Source organism: Mesoplodon mirus, assembly GCF_964341445.2.
Source record: "Mesoplodon mirus genome assembly, chromosome: 3".
In the NCBI taxonomy this organism is placed as follows: Eukaryota; Metazoa; Chordata; class Mammalia; order Artiodactyla; family Ziphiidae; genus Mesoplodon; species Mesoplodon mirus.
The window spans coordinates 148,105,818-148,126,814 of NC_138978.1; the positions used below are offsets into that span (position 1 = coordinate 148,105,818).

Sequence of the window (20,997 nt, forward strand, 5' to 3'; positions counted from 1 at the left end):
GAAGCAGGCAGGCAAGCCAAGCTGAGAATATTGGGTTTGAATATGATCACAGAGGATTACAATAATTAATTTTATTTTATCTAATATTCTTACAGTTGGGGCTTCTGGAATCCAACATGCAAATGTATGCTCTTAGTGCAAATTGGAGTGTGCCCAGAGTAATGGAGAAAAGTCTAGTCCCCTCACTTTTTCCAGAATCCTATTTCCCTTACCTGGGATCAGCTATTTGTTGGCCAAAGATGGGCTAGGGAGTAAATTCCAATAGAGGAAGGAACTCTTGGCCTGAGTAAATGTGACCAGTGCCTCCTCTATGCTAGATGGAATGAAGAGAGACGCTGGGCCCTGGGTAGCAGCCCTCCAAGTAGCCCGGGGCTCCTGGGCAGCAGCCACAGGAGACCTAAAGTGTGAATCTTGCCCCAGGGCAGTCCTTACGGCCATGGAAACTTCACATGTATGACATTAGTTTGTACTGTCCTCATGCTCCCAGATTTAATGAGATTCTTTGAGCATTGTTAATAAACAATGCTTGACCTTTTTAGAGTAGCAACACTGTATCATTTTATTTCATGAAATAGGCCCCTACACAACAGGCCATTTGGTACAGTTATTGTTCCGTTTTCAAATGAGTGTAGTTCTAAAACAGAATTTGGTTTTGAGACTCTCACAGTATCCACTGAAGTCACCAGTGATACTGGTCACTGAATAGCCCAGATAGGAAGTGACCGGTAACTGTACCTGAACTTCACAGCCACTCCTAATTATTTGAGTTCTTCCCTACTACTCTGACTGTGGCTACTATCACACCACCATGTCCGGTGCCTAAGAACACTGTAGATTGTACCTCTATCTTGGCCTGGCTGTGAACAATTTCCTCTCCCTGTAACTCAAGCTAAATCAATATTGGAATTTATAGGAAAGAAAGAAGGCCTCACATAACCCTCTTTTGTTGGGCTTTCCTGAAGGAGGGTAGATATTAGTCCATGGTATGTCTGGTTCTATTTTGCATGTCAGTTCAATTTCTTTACCTGTGGCCCTAGACTAACATCTAGTGGCCGTGGTGTAATGATGATAGGCATCAGTACAGAGACTGAAGCTGCACACACAAGTTAGTCTTTCAATATTTTCTGTCTCTGGGGTCAACTGGATACAATAGATGCCCTGTATCTCTCAGGATACACCCCCTCAGGGACACATTAGTTATAGAACAAAGGTGATTGACATTTTCTGAGTCCAGTGAATAGCCTCGTCCTTCCAATCCAACTTATAAGCCCCTCCTACTTCAGGGATGCCTTTGGCCCAGAGGTGTCTCTTTCCTGCATCCTAAAGCTACAGTCTTAACATATAAAATTACTTGAAACATAAACAGTGGCAGATAACCATTAGAGGAGAGTCATTCTTTTACACTGTAAAAATTGAGTTGGGAATTGTCCCTTTTAAGAGGTAAGAGAGAGACATATGGACAGAATACCAAGAGTCTCTCATTTGTCTCTTAACGTTCAATCTAAATCATAAAACCACAGACAAGAGACTCTTACATTTGGAGCCTCTTTTGTTTTCCTTTCTTTGTAAGAAGGGTATGGAGTGTGCAAAAAACATGCACTCAAAAAAAGGTATCATTTCACCACCCTTTGGTCTCCTCAATGGTAAAAATAAAAACTCTAACTGCCTGATCTCTAAGTCTGTAACTAGTGACTAATCTTGATTCAGTGAGATTTCATGGGACAAACAGTTGGACAGTTTCCAATATGGCACTTACTTATGTGTGAATATATGAAGCTCTGCTCTTCCACCTTCTTGGCTTTGAATTGAGAAATTTAGGAAGTTATCAAATGCTACATACTACAATATGGACAAACCTTGAAAACATAATACTAGTGAAAGAAGCCAGCCACAAAAGGCCACATACTGTTTGCTCCCATTTATATGAAATGTCCAGAATAGCAAATCCATAGACACAAAGAACTGATAGGTGGTTCCCTAGGGCTGGAGAGGTTCAGGGGCAGGCAGAATGGAGGACGATGCTAATAGATACAGGGTTTCTTTCGAGGGGTGAGGAAAATGTACTAAAATGGATGGTGGTCATGGTGGCACAACTCTGAATATACTGAAAACCATTGACTTGTACACTTTACATGGGTGAATTATTTTATTTTAATAAAGCTGTTACTTAAAGAAAAATCATAGGAAGGCTGGGCCATAATTGGTGGCTACCCCGTAACCTCTCCTCTATGGTCACCACCACCCAAGAAGGCATGGATGCCCCACCATGGATGATGCCGGTGGGTGGCATCTGCGGGGTGTGCTGTCCTTCTGGCTTTTTCTTCCTTCCCTTCGTCTCCCTGCTCTTCTCCTGCCTTGGTCTCCTGCTCTTGCCTATTTCTTCTGTTTCCCCTCTTCTTTTTCCTTCTCTCCCTACTGACCCCACCAGCCAATGGGCTTTCCTTGACCCCGGGAAACTGAAAGGGAGGGAACAAGAGATAACAGTGAAAAATTAATCATAACTATAATAATAAATTATTTGTATTATGATAAATTATTACAGCTGTCCAGGACTTAATTTAATCTGCACAACATCCCCATTAAGGGGATAATTATCCACATTTTAGAGGTGAAGAAACTAAGATTCAAGCAAGCAGAGTAACATACCCAAGCTTACCAAGGGGCAAAACCAGAATTCAAATCCAGGCCTGTCTCGCCGCAGAGCCTAGTCTCCAAAGCATGAGAAGACCTTAAATATGAGTCTGGGCTTGGTTATTTCTTGATGAATTATAATAGAAGTCATTTGACGGGGTTCAAAACTGCAGTATCGGGCTTCCCTGGTGGCGCAGTGGTTGGGAGTCCGCCTGCCGATGCAGGGGACACAGGTTCGTGCCCCGGTCTGGGATGATCCCACATGCCATGGAGCGGCTGGGCCCGTGAGCCATGGCCGCTGAGCCTGCGTGTCTGGAGCCTGTGCTCCGCAATGGGAGAGGCCACAGCAGTGAGAAGCCCACGTACCACAAAAAAAACAAAACAAAACAAAACTGCAGTATCAACAATCTCAGCTGTTGGTCTGATATTTATGGCCATTTATGGGTGATATCTATGTGGCGCTTCCATTCTTTATGGTTTTCATTAAGACTCTAATCCTGTTTAGAAGTCTGTCATTTTTAACTCCTCTGTTTAATTTGGGACAGCCGTAATCCTTCTTCACTACAAGCTGGAGGGAGACAGAACCCGATGGCTCTTTTCTTCTCGCAGTTGCATGCAGCCGGGGGTGGGAGGGGGCGGCAGGCATGGTGTGTGTGTGTCATGAGTGTGTGTGACGTGACTATGTGTGTGAGCCTGTGATGGGAGTACGTGTGAAGTGTGTATGCTGTCAGTGTGTTGGTGTGGAGTGTGAGTGGATGGCACGAATGTGTGTTTGTGTTCATGAGTGTGTTTGCATAAGAGTATGCGTTTGTGGAGTGAGGGGGTATGTGTATGTCAGGGGGCTATCATTCACTGTATCCTTTTTTTTCAGAATCACACACATTCTTGAGTTGAGGCCTAACCATTGGTTTCCAAGGCACAGGGGCCGTTCTCCCCTCCCCCGCCATGGCCTGCCAGGCTGTCTCCCCTAAGACAAGCTTGGAGTTGGAGGGGAGTCTTGAGTCCAGCCTGTCACTCATCAGGGACCTTGAACTCCTGCTTAGAGCTCCCCAGTAGTGGAAATCTCCCTTCCTCCCCATTTTGTTGGTTTATAGAAAAATCCTTCCACTGGACTATTCTTTGTGAAGGAGGCCTAGAGTTGTTTTACTTTGTTTAATTCATATGTAAAAAGTCTACTCCCAAGGAACCAGTAAGAACAGACATCTAAAAGTGAAATCCTTTTTTGTGTCCTTTGCTCTCCCCAGAGCACATACCAAAGCTCATTCCCTCTGCTTTGGCTTGTGATGTTTTCCTGCCCAGGACACTATACTCTCCCCCTCCTCAAGTCCCACCTCCTCCGTGGAGCCTTCTCTGCTCTTCAACTCACACTTGACACCCACCTTCTCTGGACCCCCCCCCCCAAAGGGCTTATAAGAGGTACAATGCTTAGCACCTAAAAATATTCTGTCTCTGGGTCATCTGGGTAAAATTCTGGTTGACCCACACTACACATTTCAGCTACCTATTTCCCTAGAGAGTTTGGGCATCAGGGCCACCAGATATGATGGTTCAGGTTGTGTACTGTACAAAGACATCTGGCTGAGGGCCAAGTGAGGCTGAAACCAGGTTTTCACTCATCTTACCAAGCCATGCACCTAGAGGGGGCACCTTTCCCAAACTGCACAAAAGGACTCTTATTGGCTAGAGGTGGCCAGGGAGCCTCAGAGAGTTCAGTCCTGTTGTCTCAAGGCCCCCAGTAGCAGCCAGAGGAGTGCTTATTGAGGGACACAGAGAGTGCTGCCTTCCTTCCCCACTCCTCGGCAGATGAACCTGGCCCCCACAGCCCTCCTTCAGAAGAACCTTGACCCCTCTGTGTAATCCCACCACACTCCGGTCACCACTTAGCTCCACATGCCCTCATCTGACTCCAGCTTAATTTTCACTTCTCAGTATCTGCCTTTTAGAGTCCTAAATCTTTTTTTCACATCTTTGTTATGTCCTTCCAACTAGTTACCAAGCTCTAGGAGGGTGGAGAGCATGCTTGCATTCCATTGGCTTTCGGCCACCCCTGTGACATCTGTCCAAGGACTCGGTCCCACTGGGGGCCAAGGTAGTGTTGTTGACACACTGAGCCACCAGCTGAAGGAGGAGAGAAACCAAAGTTCTGTGTTCAGAGCCATGAGTCAGGGCATCGACCCATCTCCCGAAACACCAGCTCAGCCCGGCATCCCAGGGGACAGAACCCATCTACTCAGCCTCCTTCCTGCTCTGGTCCTAGTTACCTGCAAAAGGTTCCTAAGGATTAGAAAGTTCTGCACCAACTCAGTCTATCTCCTGGTTTCTCTCTAGGGTGACCCAAAGTACTGGACAGGAAAATGAAGAAGTGGCCCCAGCCCTTCACCAGATTAACCTTTAATTATCACTTAGTAAATCATCGATTAGGTTTCTGACGGGCAGTGGCTCGGCAGGGACTAAAGCTGTACCCCTTCAGATGCATGTTTGGTTTGGATGAGGGACAGGCCCGCATGGAGGCAGAACATCCCAGGAAATGGCCTTTAGCTGGGTCTATGGCGTGGTTTGGTTGTGCCTCTGCAGAAAAATGTGTGAGGCGTGTCTAACCTGCAACAGTGGGAAAAGTTGCCTTTTCTTCCTCAAGACCTCCAACCCCGGGTCCCTGGCTGACCCCCTCCACTTCCATCTCCACCTTTCAGCGTTGGTACATCCTCAACCCACCCTCACACTCCAAAATAAAGCATTCAGGAAGTCACTAAATAGCAGTATTGATGCTCCATCCCCGCATGCCCTGAAATGATAATGCATCACCCGTGGTGCGTATCCAGACAGAGCCAGATTACGCTCAGGTGGTTAAAAGTCCAGGTCTAATTAGAGTTCTAGGGAATCAAGCCATTGTATTATTAATGATCTTCCTCCAATGTTCTGATTAAAACAGTAATTTTAATAAGCACAGCTCGATGCTAAGTGTTCGCTGAGCACCTAATTACATCAGTTATAACTCCAAAATTATTTAAAATTCCTTTTTTCCACCAGACCCTGCATGCACCAAATAAAATAGAGACTCAGACAACTCGGTGATTACTGCCTGTAATTAATTTCTTAAGCACCTGTTTTTTTTTAAAAAAAAGGAAAAGAATCTTTTGTCTCTCTTCCATCTCCCTACCTCCCCCTCCACCCCTTTGTATCCCCAGAGGCTCTGTGACATTGGTTACACTAGAGGCCACCACTGAAGGAGGCCACGAACAGAAAGAAGTGAGGAAGGTAAAGATTTGAACAGTCCCTCTCACCACCCTTCAGGCAAGGGGAGGCTGCAAAGCTCCAGTCTGCACTGATGGCTCAGACAGGGCTGGGCACTAGGGGCGGGGAGGCGGGAGCACCCAAAGGGCTTCTAACCAAGAGCCCGTTCCTCACCACATCGCTGTCTTCCTTAGACCAGCTTCGGATGCCTTATTTAATGATCGCACTTGCATCTCTAGGAGGGCAGAGGCATTGTGGCTGTCCACATTGTGGACATTGTGTCCAGTTGTGTCCAATTGTTCCCATTGTGGCTGTCCACAAATTCTTCTGACCCGTGAGCCACTTGAGTTAAAAAAGAGACCTCAAAAAAATAAATTAGGGCTTCCCTGGTGGTGCAGTGGTTGGGGGTCCGTCTGCCAATGCAGGGGACATGGGTTCATGCCCTGGTCCGGGAGGATCCCACGTGCCGCGGAGCGGCTGGGCCCGTGGGCCATGGCCGCTGGGCCTGCGTGTCTGGAGCCTGTGCTCCGCAGCGGGAGAGGCCGCAGCAGTGAGAGGCCCGCGTACCGCAAAAAAAAAATAATATTAATTAATTAATTAATTAATTAAAATTCAAAAAACAAAAAAAGAGGCAGGCAGAGGAAAAAAAAAAAAGAGAGACCTCACACCATTTCACTCTGTTCAAGGACACCAGAATTTCAGAAAGAATGGTCTGCTGAGTCATCTGAGAGTTGAGCTGCAGAGTTTTCCTTTTTAAAAAATCATGTTATCCATAAGTTATCAGTCTATCCCCAGAAATAACACCAATTCCCCTGCGTTTGTGCGATAAACTCGATCCTGAACAATGCACGGCTGTGGCTCTCACTTCACATGACCCTCGTGACAACAAATGAGTTAGGAACGGCAGTTGTTAGCATTCGCACACCCAATCAGTATGCCAAGATAGAATCAAATCGCAGCTTTATTCTGTCTCCCACCATGGCTTTACTTATGTCAGGGGCAGGCTGCATAGCTCATCAGCTCACTCTTGGATAATAAAAAGTCCTTCATGTCTCAAGCACAGTCTCCATTCAGAAGCATAATGCCCAGTTCCAGACCAGAAGAAAAACTCTGGCCTTGACTGATGCCCAGATCTTTCTCTCCCCGACCCCCAGCCTGGGCTGGCGCACACTCCCCACTTGTGGGTATGGGAGGTGGGGAGGCGTGTTTCTTCTCTTTCTGTCACTTACCTTCCTGCACTCTAGCTGTTGTTACTCCTTTAGAAGAGGAGGAGGGGAAGGGTCAGGGAGGTCCCTCTCTCTTGAACTGGAATTTTCGCAAGACAGCCTCATGCTCTCCGAGCAGGCTGGCATTTCTGACTCTTTCGGGGCTGAGTCCTCCCTGGGCCTGTGGACACCTCTCTGCCAAGCTGCTTTGGCTGCTGCTCCCATCAGGCGGGCAGTACTTCCCCTTATCCTGCCACTCTCCCCTCTGCCTCCATTAGCCAGCAGTTCCCTTCACGTGAAGATGCTCACACTAGTGACTTAGCCCCACCTCCAGGGGTCCTCTTGGACAAGTAGTAAAATGCTGCCAGGCCGGCTTTCCTTCCTGAGGTGTCCACATCTAGATCTGATGCAAGGCAGCCCTTGCACATCCTCGGCCTGACACCATCACTGGGGAGCTCAGTGACCTCCCAGGGTCCTGCCTGCACTCTGTCTCCTAAGAGCTCACCACCTTACCCTCTGGATTTCCTGCCTCCTGGCTTTTCCTGTCCACTCTGACCCCTACAGTCCAGAGGATGCATCAAGCTTTCTAAGTGGTCCTACTGAAGGGTGGCTAGGTCACAGCATCCCAAGGTCCTCCTCCAAACATCTCACAAAATCCTTTCATCATTCCTTTGACCCTTTCATTGCATTGATCTGGGTCAGGGGATACAGAATAAAGGGTAGAAGAATCATGAACTTGGATCTTAAGAATCTACTCTGAAATCTTGCATGACAGCCGGCCACCGTACTTTAGCAAGCTGCATTCATTGTATCTCGGTGCCTTGGTGGATGCTTTAATTTTGACATCCGCTAATACTTACAGATGTGGAAAGTGAGGCTCAGAGAGGTTCAATGGCTTACCCAGCACAGCTGAGTACCTAGTGTGGCTGAGCCAAGTTCTTCTGACAGTAACAGCCGTGTCCTTTCCGTGACACCATGCACCTCTGCTGAGTTAGAAACGTTGTCTATTTAAACAAACCACAAAAAGGCTTCACATCACCTAATGGATCCCAGCAGAATGCCAGCAGTCTCAGCCACACCTAGAGAGTCTTTGCATAGTTCTTAGTACATTTACTTAAGGAGCTTAAACTAAAACCTGCATCACTGAGTAAGTGTGATTAGCTTCTCAGCAGGTATTTATAGACATATTTTATGTAGGAAACTGGAGTTGGAACATACAGGGATATCCCATATGAAGAAATAAAAAGCAGAGCCCTGTGAATAACCTAAAAGGAGAGAGACCTCAGAAGAGCTTAAAAAGTATGTTTGCGTCTTGCCAGTTGGGCAGGGGGTCAGAGTCTAGATTCAGAGAGAGGGGTCACAGAGGTTGATGGAAGAAGACTATATGGAGCAGTCATTTGCACGTGTAGGGGAGGGAAGGACATTCTGATTCGCAGGAATGCATGAGCGAAGAAAGTTAAGGAGGCAGGACCACGCTGGGCAGGAGAGGAGGCCAGCCTGCCAGGGGTGGGATTCATGCTGACAGAAGAGTCCAGAGTGGGAAGTTCAGCCTGGGTGGGGAGTAGAGGTTAAAAGACTGAAACACTGGGCTGGGGTATTTGGATTCTAAACTTCATCCAAGAAGCATGTTTTTCGTGTTGTTTTTGAATTTTGTTTTTTGTAGGGGAAGGTATTGGTTTTTGATTGTTTTTTAGCTGAGGCCATCATTGCAAAACACTGCCTCCGGGAAGCCTTCCTTGATTTGCCCTTCTTCTTTGCTCTTGGAGTTTTACCACATCTCGGTCATAGCGCTGTTTTGTTATGATCTGGGGGTCCATCTGTCTTCCTGACAACACTATAAGTATTTCAGGATCAGGGCCATGTCTGTCCATCTTGGAACTTCATGCCTACACGGAATACATAGCCAGTCCCTAATGTATTAATAATAACTGACAGCCATATCTCACGCACTGGGCTAAGTGTTTTCTAACCCATGCCATCCATTATACCTAAGAGGCAATTTAGTTAGGAGTTCTGCAGCCAGCCTGCCTAGGTTTGAATCCCAGCTCTACAACTTACTGGCTATATGACTATCAACAAATTCACTAAGACGCCCTGTGCCTCCGTTTCCTCCTCAACTGCAGATAGCAAGTCTTATAGAAGTACGTGCTCTACTTATCACCATTTTGCAAATCAACAAATGGGGCTCAGAGCTGAGTAACGTGCCAAAGGTCACGCAGCTAATAAGCAAAGGGGCTGGGATTTGGACCCAGGCGGCTTGAGTCTAGGGCCCATGCCCTCAACGACTACGCCTTTTTGAAGAAAAGAAAAAATGAGGGTGTGCAGAACACACGTAGTGTGGGGAGAAGAAGAGGGAGACCGATGGGCCATCAGCCACCAGCCCGCTGTGAGGATGGGGGCCTGCAGCTGGGGCCAGAGGAGGGACGCAGCAGGCGTGCCATGATAGGGACAGACCTAGGACACATCATGAGAGAAGAAATGCAGAACATCTCCTTTTCCTCCCTTCTCTTCTGTTTCCACCACCCTGGCCCTCCGTGACTTACCCCCCAATCACTTTTCTCACCAGCCATCTCGTCCTGATACACGCCCATTCCTGGGCTTCTTCCTGTACCTTCTCATGTTTGTTCTCCGTTCATGCTTTTCTCTCCTCACAGAATGCCCCTCCTCCATTCCTGCCTCTCAAAATATCGCCAAGGCCTGCTACACAGGATGACACCTTCCTGGTCCCTTCAGCCCGAAGTGATCGTTCCCCATTGAAACTCTTATATGACATCTTTCACATTCTAGCTTCCCCACCAGAGGGGATGCTTCTGGAGGGCACTGGAGGGCCATGACTAACTCGGATTTGCTATACCACAGCACAGGACTTGATACCTGGGGTGTTGAATAAATGAGGAGACGAATGAAGGAAGGATCCGTAGCCGGATGGACTAATGTATGAGTTAATGAATGAATAGACAAATGAACAAATTATAAGTACCAAGTGTATTTCCACCACATGCAGGTCCACCCAGTTAGAAAGCAAGTCTACATGAATGTAGACGCCTGAGGCCAGGCCAATCAACCTGTACTGACTAGTCCCCAGGGGGCAGGGCACTGTGGCTCTGTAGTCATCGCTGCCTCCATGGAATGGTCTTTATTCAATTGGCCAGTCTCTACCAGTTCCCAAAGCAGCACCGAGGCCCGGGATTCAGCAAAGCATGGGACCCTCCCTGCCGCATACCACCTTGCCAAGGTTAAATGAACGAATGGCAGGAATGAATACGTGAGCACTATACAGAAAGGAAATTTAAAAGTTTTAATATAAGTGTAGGAGACTTTTTTCCTTAGGCAGAGATTTAACTTACACTTGTGTCCTCCACCTCTCTCTCTGTCTCTTACACACACATGCACACTCGCCCACTCACCTATTAACATGTCCCAGGAAGCTGTGAGTGACAAGAAACTGCTCTGTCCTTCCCTGGGGAGCTAGTCACTTAGCATACTAAGAAAAATCAGAGAGAGTATTTTCAGATCTGATGTGTCAGGGAGGACAAGATGGCCTCGCCTCAGATGGTTAGAAAGGCAAGTTGAGAAATGATGGAGAAGATGCACGCCATGGGTCCACTGGAGACCAATATTCAGAGCACGAGGGTCCAATGGCTTCCTGTCTACTCAGAATTGTACGATAGCTTAGGCAGAGGTGGGGAGGCCCGTCTCAGATCCAGTGCCTGGGGGTAGAGCTTTCCTATGTGCACAGCTGTTGACAGGGGTGGACGGAAGAGGGGCCGGGGCACTTGAGCTTTTGACCAGATCCCAGTCCAGCTTTCACCATCCGGTAGGATTTTGCTCTCCCTACATCAAGATGAGCTGGGAACTTCAACCTGGGGTCCCTTCAATACCCCAGAATTCCACAGAAGATATCAAGGATGGAAAATCAGCACACAAGGAGTCCCCAAGGCCTTACCAGCCCCCATCAATAACCCTGAGGGGCAACATCAGAGGCAGAAATGCAGCTGGGCACTGGGAGGCAGGAACTGGAGCCTGTTGTGGAGAGGACACCAGGAACTCTGCTAAAGGGAACTCGTTAGGGCCCCCTTGAGGAGCTGTGGTGTCCTGAAGGCCCCACTTTCCCTCTTAGAGGACTCCCTGAGTCCACTTCTCAAACAACACTGAAGGTAGCCCCATCCCCTACCCAGGCAACAGCAAAGGTGTTCTTACCCCAGATCTCTGACCAGCCTCTTCTGGGGCCCTGATGATTCCCTCCCCAAACCTTACCTTTTAGAGCTTACATGCTTTAGAGCCGTACACGCTTCAAAGAGAATTTGGGATTAACAGGAGGGCCACACCCTCTTGTCTGGCTCTCCTGGTGACTGGAAGGCAGGGGAGCCAGCATTGGAAGGGGTGGGGCCCAGACACCAGGATGTATTAGGCAGATGCCAGCTGTCAGATAAATCAAGCTCCATGTGGGCTCTCTGCATCCAGGGGCCCCACTGGAAAAGTCTGGAGGAATAGAAGTGTGAATGAACGAATGGGAATGGACAGGTGAAGGGGCATCCCTGCTTCGTAACTCCATCCCTTTGCCGTCATCACTTTCCCCTCTGGGACAGACAAGTTGATGTAGGCCCTGTAGGGAGCTTTGTGGGCCCTGGTTAAACCCAGGCATCTGGTTTCCAGGTGAGAGATCTGATTTAGCTATTTCATAGACCCTGTATTTCCCAAATCCTCTCATCCCCTGATTCCTACCCCACCTGCTTTCCCTAACTGAATAAATCCATGGTTGTCATGGAGACAACATAGTATCAGCCTCTCTGCTTCTTTGTAGAGCCTTCCAAAAAAACAGCACTAGAGAGGGCCCTTTCTGGCACAGGAGTCCTGTCTGAGAAAGTATGGTATGGTATTTGGAATATCTGCTTTGCCCATTCGCTTTCTTCCCTCTTTGTACTTCTTGCTTGCCCAAGTTCCACCTTCTTCCTTAGGAGACTAAGCTCAATTTGACTTTTTCCAGCTAAGGATCCTGAAGTTCAGTGTTCTTCAGCCTCCAGTAGGGATTATGTCATGAATAAAGACAACAGTTTGAGTGGCTGTGTAGACCTAATTCTCCCCACATGATAGATAGATCAGCAGTCTCAGCCCAAAGAGGCGAGGTAGCTTACTCAAGGTCAGCCTGCACAGGAGTGCAGAGTCTGGGTGCGGACCCTCTGCAGCGTCCTGCGCAAACACTGCCGCCTTCGGTGGGTCTGCTCAGACAGATTGAGCATGATAACTACCACTATTAAGCACCAACTGCGTGCAAGGCTCCTTGTGTACAGATGTCACTTAAACCTCAGAACAACCTGGTGAAGTTAATACCATTATTGTCAGCATTTCACAGAGGAGGAAACTGAGGTGCAAGAAGGACCATAAGGACCATTTATTAATGTCATACAGTCGATAATTATAGCAGCTGGATTTGAAACTGAGGACTGTCTCCTTCAAAGTCCAGCTTCTTTTTTTTTTTTTTTGCGGTACGCGGGCCTCTCACTGCTGTGGCCTCTCCCGTTGCGGAGCACAGGCTCCGGACGTGCAGGCTCAGCGGCCATGGCGCACGGGCCCAGCCACTCCGCGGCACGTGGGATCTTCCCGGACCGGGGCACGAACCCGTGTCCCCTGCATCGGCAAGCGGACTCTCAACCACCGCGCCACCAGGGAAGCCCAAAGTCCAGCTTCTTAACGAGGACAAAGTAAATATGGCCTCTACCAAAAGGGTACAGGAGGAGCCATCATTACCCAAATGCTCATCAACAGGATGAATTCCATCCACTCTTTGGGGCCAGAAATGTCTTTCCCCATCATCCTTTCCCCTTTGACTCCTACATGACCTTCTGCTGGGTTTTATGAATGAGAAGGAAAAAATATCATTGAAAAGTTGAACCAATTTTGGCTCCCACTCTGGGAGTGATAGATAGCTTTAATTACTCCAAATTACTCAGCCACCCCACTCTTCTCCCCCAAGTCATTAAAAATAGATTTTCTCTTTGGACGTCACTCTGCCCTGGGGTCTCCAGATAGTCAGAAGTTCTTAGGAGACGGCCCCGGGGTCAGCTTTTGGTCAGAAGGTTGCATGTTGCTTTGGTTGCAATCACAGGCTCCAGAACCTCCAGCTGGTTTTCTGGGGGTGGGGCGGGGCGGGGGGTCTCCTTCTTCTTAATGATATTGATCACGTGACTTTCACAGCTCCCAGGAGGGGCAGCGGGCTGGGTTGGTGTTTACTTTATGAAGATTTAAGGTGATCTCACACATGACTATTGATTTTTAAAGAACTGGACCTAACCCTGGGAACAAACAATACTAACTAAGTTCTTCACATTAATTACTGGGAAGTTGATTCCTAGGGAAAACTGAAGCTGAAAATAGGAGCTCAGAGGTGCCCTGGTCCCTGATGAACAGGCAGGACAGGTGAGACGGGTATTGCTGTCCCCATTTTAAAAATAAAGAAGGGAGGCTTGAGGAGGTTAAGCAGCTTGTCCAAGGCCTCACCGTGAACAGCTAGCAAGACCAGGACAGGAGGCCCCTGCCACCTCCACTGCCCCCACTCTGTGCCGACTGAGGGCCCTGACGTTCAGAGCAGGCTCAGGATGGAGACTCTGAAACCCGTTCAGAGTCATGTCCATTACTGTTATGGTCCTGGCAGGTTTTAAAAAAATCTAGCAGGGCATCCTCACCCCCACCAACCCATCTCTTCCCTCACCCTCTCACATCACCCCTTGTGTTGTCTGGCTCCAGATGCGCCAGCTGAATCGCTGTCAGCAACCAGAGAAAAGTGAGCAAGAGGCAGGCAGTGGTCAGGAAGGGAGCGTAGTTACAGCGGCTGGGCCCTGACGTCCAGGAGAAAGCAAGGGGACCCTGACAGCCCGCCCTTGGGGGCAGCCCCAGGAGAGGGGCCTTTCCTTAACTGCTGCCTGTGCCTCCACCGCACCACCTCAACCTGGGAGTCGGATGAACCTGGACTCCAGTTCTGTTTCCGCCACCTACAAGGCATGCAACTTGGGCAGTTTGTTTAACCCAAGACTCAGTTTTTTAATAAGTAAGGTGGGCCTAATCCCTCGCCTGCAAGGCTGATGTAAGGGTTAGGTGAGGTGACATAGGGAAGGTGCCTGGCGTGCAGTAGGTGCAGGATAAACGGCCACTATCACCATCATTCCTGCTGCTTCATTCCCTTGAACAAGCTCAGTCAACTGCCCGGCTCAGAGGGAGGTGGTGCCAGGCAGGAGGCCTCAGTCCCCCTCGCTTCTCCCCCTATCCCTGAAGAGCAGATCCAAGGATGCGATCTCACTTCTGCCCCCAAGCACACCCAGCGGGGGAGAATTAGATTAAGATGCTGTTTCAGGCATCCAGTTGACAGTCAGCTCTTTGCCTGTAAAGGATAGGAGAGAGGATGCAGGTATTATTCTGTGGAGTCTTGCTGACTCAAAGGGGCCATAGTGTGAGGCACGTCCAGAGCCAGGGGAGCCTGGCCTGTTCCCGGAGGGTCCACTTTGGCTTGGGTGCCTGAGAGAAACTGACCAGGGCTGGGGCCTTGGCCCGGCCTCCCTGACCATCTAGCCCATGTTCCTCTCCCTGTGAGGACTGTGGACCCTGGCCCCATCGAGTGTACAGGGAAGGCAGAACCCTAAGCTCTCAGACCTCCCAGTGCTGGTTGTACCTGTTCGCCACGGGGCTGACAAGATTTGGGGTAAGCGGTGAAGAGAGACTCCTGCCAGGGCTTCCCTGGTGGCACAGTGGTTAAGAGTCTGCCTGCCGATGCACGGGACACGGGTTCGTGCCCCGGTCCGGGAGGATTCCACATGCTGCGGAGCGGCTGGGCCCGTGAGCCATGGCCGCTGGGCCTGCGCGTCCGGAGCCTGTGCTCTGCAAAGGGAGAGGCCACAGCAGTGAGAGGCCCGCGTACCGCAAAAAAAAAAAAAAAAAAAAAGAGAGAGAGAGACTCCTCCCACCACCCATGGGAATAGGTAACAACTGCTGGGCACTGGCCAGCTCCTAGGAGCAGTGGAGTCAGAGAAACCAAAGCCTCACCTGCCCTCTGGTTGCTTCCCGCCTCCTGAATCCTGCTCTGGCCCCAGCTCCATCTCCTGGAACTAACCCCTGAACCCCCTGTCCCTCCTTTCCTCAGAAAGATCCCTTATGACATGTCACCACCACGGGCCACGGAGGATGCGCTGCAGCTCGCCACCTCCACTCACTGTGAGACAGAGACCAGGGTTAAGCCAGCCCTTTGGGTGCCTCTATTTCCTGGTGGAACAAATGGATCCCTCACCTCCCTTCCTCCCCAGGGAGCTGTGCAGATCAAATGAGATAAGGGGTGTGAAAGCACTCAGAAAGTGCGAAAACCCTCTCTGGGCATCGGCATCTGTTGTGATTGTGCCTTGGAGCTCATCCCGCACACGAGCCCTGGTGGGGCTTCCCGTCAGTCTGCCCTCAGCTGTGAATGCAAATGAGCATCAGATTGCTTCTTGAAAACAGATCTGGTTTGGGAAAAAGAGGAGAAACTGGGTGTAAGACCCTACAAACTCCAAGGGGAGAGAGGCTGGGCTGTCAGGGAGGGACCACCAAGAGAAGATACAAAGGAAAGGAGAGAGGTGTGGGGAGCCAGTTGCGTTTCAGCTGCTGCGCACTTTGCTCCGGGCCCTGGGGACCAGGAGGCTGTAGCTCAGGCCAACTGCATGCTTCCACCCAGGCTGCGTCACTTCCCACCCCCTGCCACCTGGCTCTCAGCCACTGAGAAGGCCACTGTTTCTTTCCTTGTGTCAGGAGGCAGGGGACACATGTGGGGACAGGTGTACCATCTGGCAGGGGGGAGCAGATTCCAGAGAAGCAAGGGATTAAATGCTCTGACCTCAAGGGGCCCTACCAGCCTGGGGAACAGCTTTCCCTTATTCCTTCCCTCTCTCCCTCTCTCTCTTGCATGACTGCAAAGGAATCCTTCAGCCTCTAGAACAGAGAGCCCATGCCAAAGCTCCCTGAGGAGAACCTCCAAGCTCTGTCCTTTGAGCCACGACTGTCCCTTGATTATACCTCTACTGCGGCATCTATTCTACCGTATTAAGATGATCCTGTTTCCTTTGTCCTCAGCCAAACCATGGGCCCCGGGGGGACAGAGAATGTCGCCCGATGCCTAATGGAGAGCTTAACACAACATAAATGCTCTGTAAATACTGAAGGACCACTTGGCACCCAGTCACAGCCCATGGTCAGAATCCTCTGTGTTGCTCTGCTTTCAACTCAGCTGCTTCTCTGATAGTTGCCCCCAGATTCTCAGAACCAAGGTGGCTCCTTCTAGGCATCCACACAGGGTGGCAGAGATACAACCTTGATTCTCTTTCCCCAGGTTTACGCACCAAAGGGCTCCTGTCCCTTGGTCCACCATTGGGGAACTCTTCTCTGAAGAGTGGTGGGTTTGCACCTGATGGTAGTAACTCTCCAGGTTGATAGTAACTACCAGGGCCACAGAGGCCTTCTGGGCCTCACCCTGGGTGGTCCAAGCCCAATGGGTGTGCCCTGTCCTTCAACATCTTCAGGAAGGAGGATGGTTCCAGCTGTTCCCTTGGTGATTCGTCCCCACAGCCGATGGTAATCTGATATCACATCCCTTGCTGTGCGGGGCGCTGCACCCTGTGGGCTGACCAGTGTGCTTAAAGGGGAGGGAGTTGGGTGGGGGAGAGAACCACTCCGAACTCTGCACCCCTGCTGAGCCCTTCCCACGTACGTCAACCCCACAGACTGAGGCCAAGGGAGGCACTGGAGATGAGGGACCCCGGGGTCAGAGGAGACCAGAACACAGCATGAGTCACCTTTCATGAAGAGTGTTTCTTCAGTAAATGACTTAATCGGACAGTTATATTCATTAGAGGTGTAATTACAAGACATAAGATCAAGCGGAGAAGAATGCCAAGCATGCGGGGGGAATCCAGTGCGGAGCGGTCCCCTGGTCCTGGGGAGAAGGCAGTGGAGGCAGGCGGGAGAGGGGCGTCCTCCATCGGAGGCACCTCACCACCACACTCCTCTGCCGACACAGCCAACCTCAGATCCCAGCACTCGGAGCAGCGGGGGGCGGGGAGCCTCAGGCATAATTAAAGCGCAGTCATAATAAACAAACACTAATTAAAGTGTCACTGAGTGTCCCATTAGACTCTGAGTCAGCCCTGACAAAGCGGCCTGACACGGTGGACACTCTCCAGGAGAAGCTCCCTTGCCTTCTCCAGCTTCCCGGGACAATGCCCATCCCCTCCCCATCCTCCCCCACCCACCAGGTCCTAGAGCAAGTGCCCGCCTTCGCCTGGTGCAGGGTGAAGTGGCCCCTGACCCCAGAAGTTTGAACTTGGTCTTTCAGGGCCTCCATAGACTCAGAGATATTAGAACCAATTTCTCCCTGGCTATAAAGCAGTCCCCAGGCTAACCTCCATCTCTCCTCCCCCTGAGTCAGTCTAGTTCCTTCCACTAGTTCCTTTCGTAGTCCCTAGGCAGAGTTTGATTCTATTTCTTCATGGCCCCAAGGCCTGACACTTAAAAAGCTTTCCCAAGACATGAGGTCACATTTACCAGTGGTTCTCGTAAGAATCACCTGGAGAGCTTGTTGGAACCATTTCTCAGGCCCCGCCCCATCCCAGAAGTTCTAACCCAGTGGACTCTGGATTTTTATGCCCCTTAAGCTCACAGGTAATGCCAAGGATGTTGGTCTGAGAACTCGGGCTACCTCTTCATGGAGGACATTCTTTTGGCCAAGGAGTGACAGGCTGGAGAGCTTACAGACATCATGTATTCCAGCTCTGTGGCCTTCTCCGTCCTTCCCAAGTTAACCCAAAACTGCCTTTCCAGATTTATACCCATCACTCTTCACCCTCATGCAACGTTTTCTGAAGAAACTCTGCTTTCCTATGTTTGCTCATGTGGTTCTTTCCACCTGGGATGCTTTTCATCTGTATAAATACTGTTTACCCTTGAAGACCCAGACCCAGGCCACATCCCTTACAAAGCCTTCCTGGGACTCCCATCTAGAGCACCATCCACACAGCTACACATGTAATTTTAACTTTTCCAGCAGCCATATTTTAAAAAGTAAGAAGAGACAGTTGAAATTAATAGTAGATTTTATTTAACTCAATATTTACTAAATTTTTATCTTTTCAACACGTGTCAATAAAAAATTATTACTGTGCTATTTTACATTCTTGTTTTCCGTGCTCAACCATCAACATCCTCGGTGTCCTTAGAGCACATCTCTAAGGACTAGAATTCGAACTAACCCCATTCCAGATGCCGGTGACCACACGCGCCCATACATTGGACGGCGCAGACGTAGAAGTAGTATTTTCTTTGCTCTGAATTGCCTCAGCCCTGTTTCAATACCTCTCTTAGAACACACATCACTTTTCTTGTTTTTAGTGCTGGTTTGTTTGCAACTTGAAGGTGATGGCTGTGTTTTAATGCCGCTGTTGATTTTATTCCCCTAAAGTGCCCAGCACTGGCCTTTCTCTAGGACACGATCTATGAATATGGGTTGATGAATGAATACAGAAACACATGATTATAGGAAAGACAGAGCATCCATGGAAACACCTGACTTTGAGGGCCTTCCTCCAGTCCCTGTGACATTTCTTTCCTATGGTTTGCATATGGCTGTTAGATCTTTGAGAAGAGAATAATTCAAATTTTAGGAACCACCCCCCTTATAAGTTTCCTGTTTCACTTTGCTCTTCAACTCAGTGTATTAAAAAAAAAAAAAATTCCCACCAGGAGGGCCCAGGAAACAGGAAAAATAGTTGTGCTCTTGGTTTCACGTTTGGAGAAGAACAGGCTTCTCACTATCTCTGCGGCACTTGGCGTGAAAGTGGGCTTTGTTGCTGGAGACACTGCTCCCATTCAGGGCCCCCTTCCCCAGCTGCTGAGAGCTGGGCTGTGTTTTGACAGACGGGCCAAATGCAATGCAGACAGTTGTTTTAATTTCCAGCCAGATGCAGACATCACTCACACGGATCCCGAAACCCAGGAAAGGGAGGCCGGGCACTGGGCTGCGGCTCTCAGGCCTTCCGAGGGCGGGTTGGAGGGGGCTGGCGGAAGCCCCCCAGGTGGCTAGGGTCACAGATATCCTGAAGGGCTGAGAGTCCCAGGCCCGGGAGAGGCATGCTGGGAGAGCGTCTGGCAGGCACCTGCCGGAAAGGTGCTTCTGGTAGGAATCACAGGACGTGAGTCAGGGGTCAACGGTTGCTCCTGGATGTGGGGTGCTATCAGTGGCTAGTGGCGTGGCTGGATCTTTGAACTGTCCAAGTCATTCAGGACAGAAATGAACAGTCTCAGGAAGGAGTTAGGCAAACTGTGGGAAATAGAATCCTATATGTCAGAGTTAGAAGGACGAGGGACAGCCTTCCTCTGGGGGCAGAAATACCTTCCACAGCCTCCCAGACACATGTCACCTTGACACTGCTTACACGTCCCACGGAAGGGAGTCCCTGCTGGAAGCCAGGTCTGTTGCACTGGTGGACAGCCTTGACTTTCTTCTGTCGAGCTTTCCTGGATCTTTTCACCCATGAGTCTTATTGCAGCCACGCTGCCACCCTTCAAATAGTGGCAGATAGCTTCCACAGCCACCTTGACATTCAACATCTTTGACCTAAATAAACATACAGGTCTATCGGCTGTACTTCCGATGCCACACCTGGGTCCCACCCCATCGTGACCACCCTCTGGAAAGTTTCTCTGGTTGAGCAACCCTCCTCTTAGAGCAGGTAGCAAAGACCTGAGCTGGGAACTCAGGTCATCTCCATCCTGACACCATGTCCATGAATGCAGCCCATGATCGAATTAGCCCCTTTAGCTATGACATCACCCTGTCAGGTCATATTGGACATAGAGTCAATTCAACCCTCGGACCTATTCCACATGAACTATTTCAAATCAGCTACTCCCCCAACCTCCATTTAGAATATCAGTGTTTTCACTGAATTGCAAGATTTTATATTTATGCTTTCTGCATTTTGTATTTTTATTATTAAAGGGAAGTTAGGGATGCTTAAAGCTGATCACATCACTCAGAGAAAAGCTTTGTAATTCAGAATGTTAAGTGTTTAGGATGTGGGGAGAATGAGCGGGTGTGGGGGGCACCCAACAGAGAGAAGGAAGGCTCCTGGGGCTGGTACCCAAGACCTTTCGTTGTCTGGCCCCTGGTTACATGCCACCAGCCTCATCTCTCAGCCCGCCCATCCAGTATACACTCCACACTTGAGTTAGGCTGAACTTAGCCGTGATTACTTTTTTTTTTTTTTGCGGTACGCGGGCCTCTCACTGTTGTGGCCTCTCCCGTTGCAGAGCACAGGCTCTGGACGCGCAGGCTCAGCAGCCATGGCTCACGGGCCCAGCCGCCCCGCGGCATGTGGGATCTTCCCAGACTGGGACACGAACCCGTGTCCCCTGCATCGGCAGGCGGACTCTCAACCACTGCGCCACCAGGGAAGCCCCATGATTACTTTTGTTTGTGATAATCTCTCAGCTAGGAATGCCCTTCCAGGCATCTGCATTGGGCCCACTGTTACCCTGATTCACCCTTACTCGGCTGGCCCCTTCCTCCAGACAGGTTGTGCTGGACGGCCCTCCTTTAAGCTGCCAAGGCCCCCAGGGCACATACCTATTGCCTGCAATGGATGTTGAGCACAGTGTAGAGCAGGTCTCCGTTTGTAATTATCAACTCCTACTGGGCTGCGTGCTCTTCCGAGGGGCAGGATCTGTGTCCTGTTCGCTGCTGTTTCTCTATCACGCAGCACCGGAGCCTCTCATAGTGACATTTGATAAACAGTTGCCGGGTGAGCAGTGTTAGACTCCATCCCGAGCCTCTCAGGAGCATGCTGTGAAGGCATCTCCATCAGATCCTTTGTCCCCCTGCTAGAGGCAGACCACTGTGCCGCTGGACCACAGGTTGTGT

At 49.8% G+C, this 20,997-nt stretch overlaps 1 protein-coding gene across 1 annotated transcript in view; it reads left to right on the top strand.

The window, feature by feature from the left end:
* PLXNA2 (plexin A2) overlaps positions 1-20,997 on the top strand; it is a 219,296-nt gene that overhangs the window by 118,477 nt on the left and 79,822 nt on the right. The window lies entirely within an intron of this gene.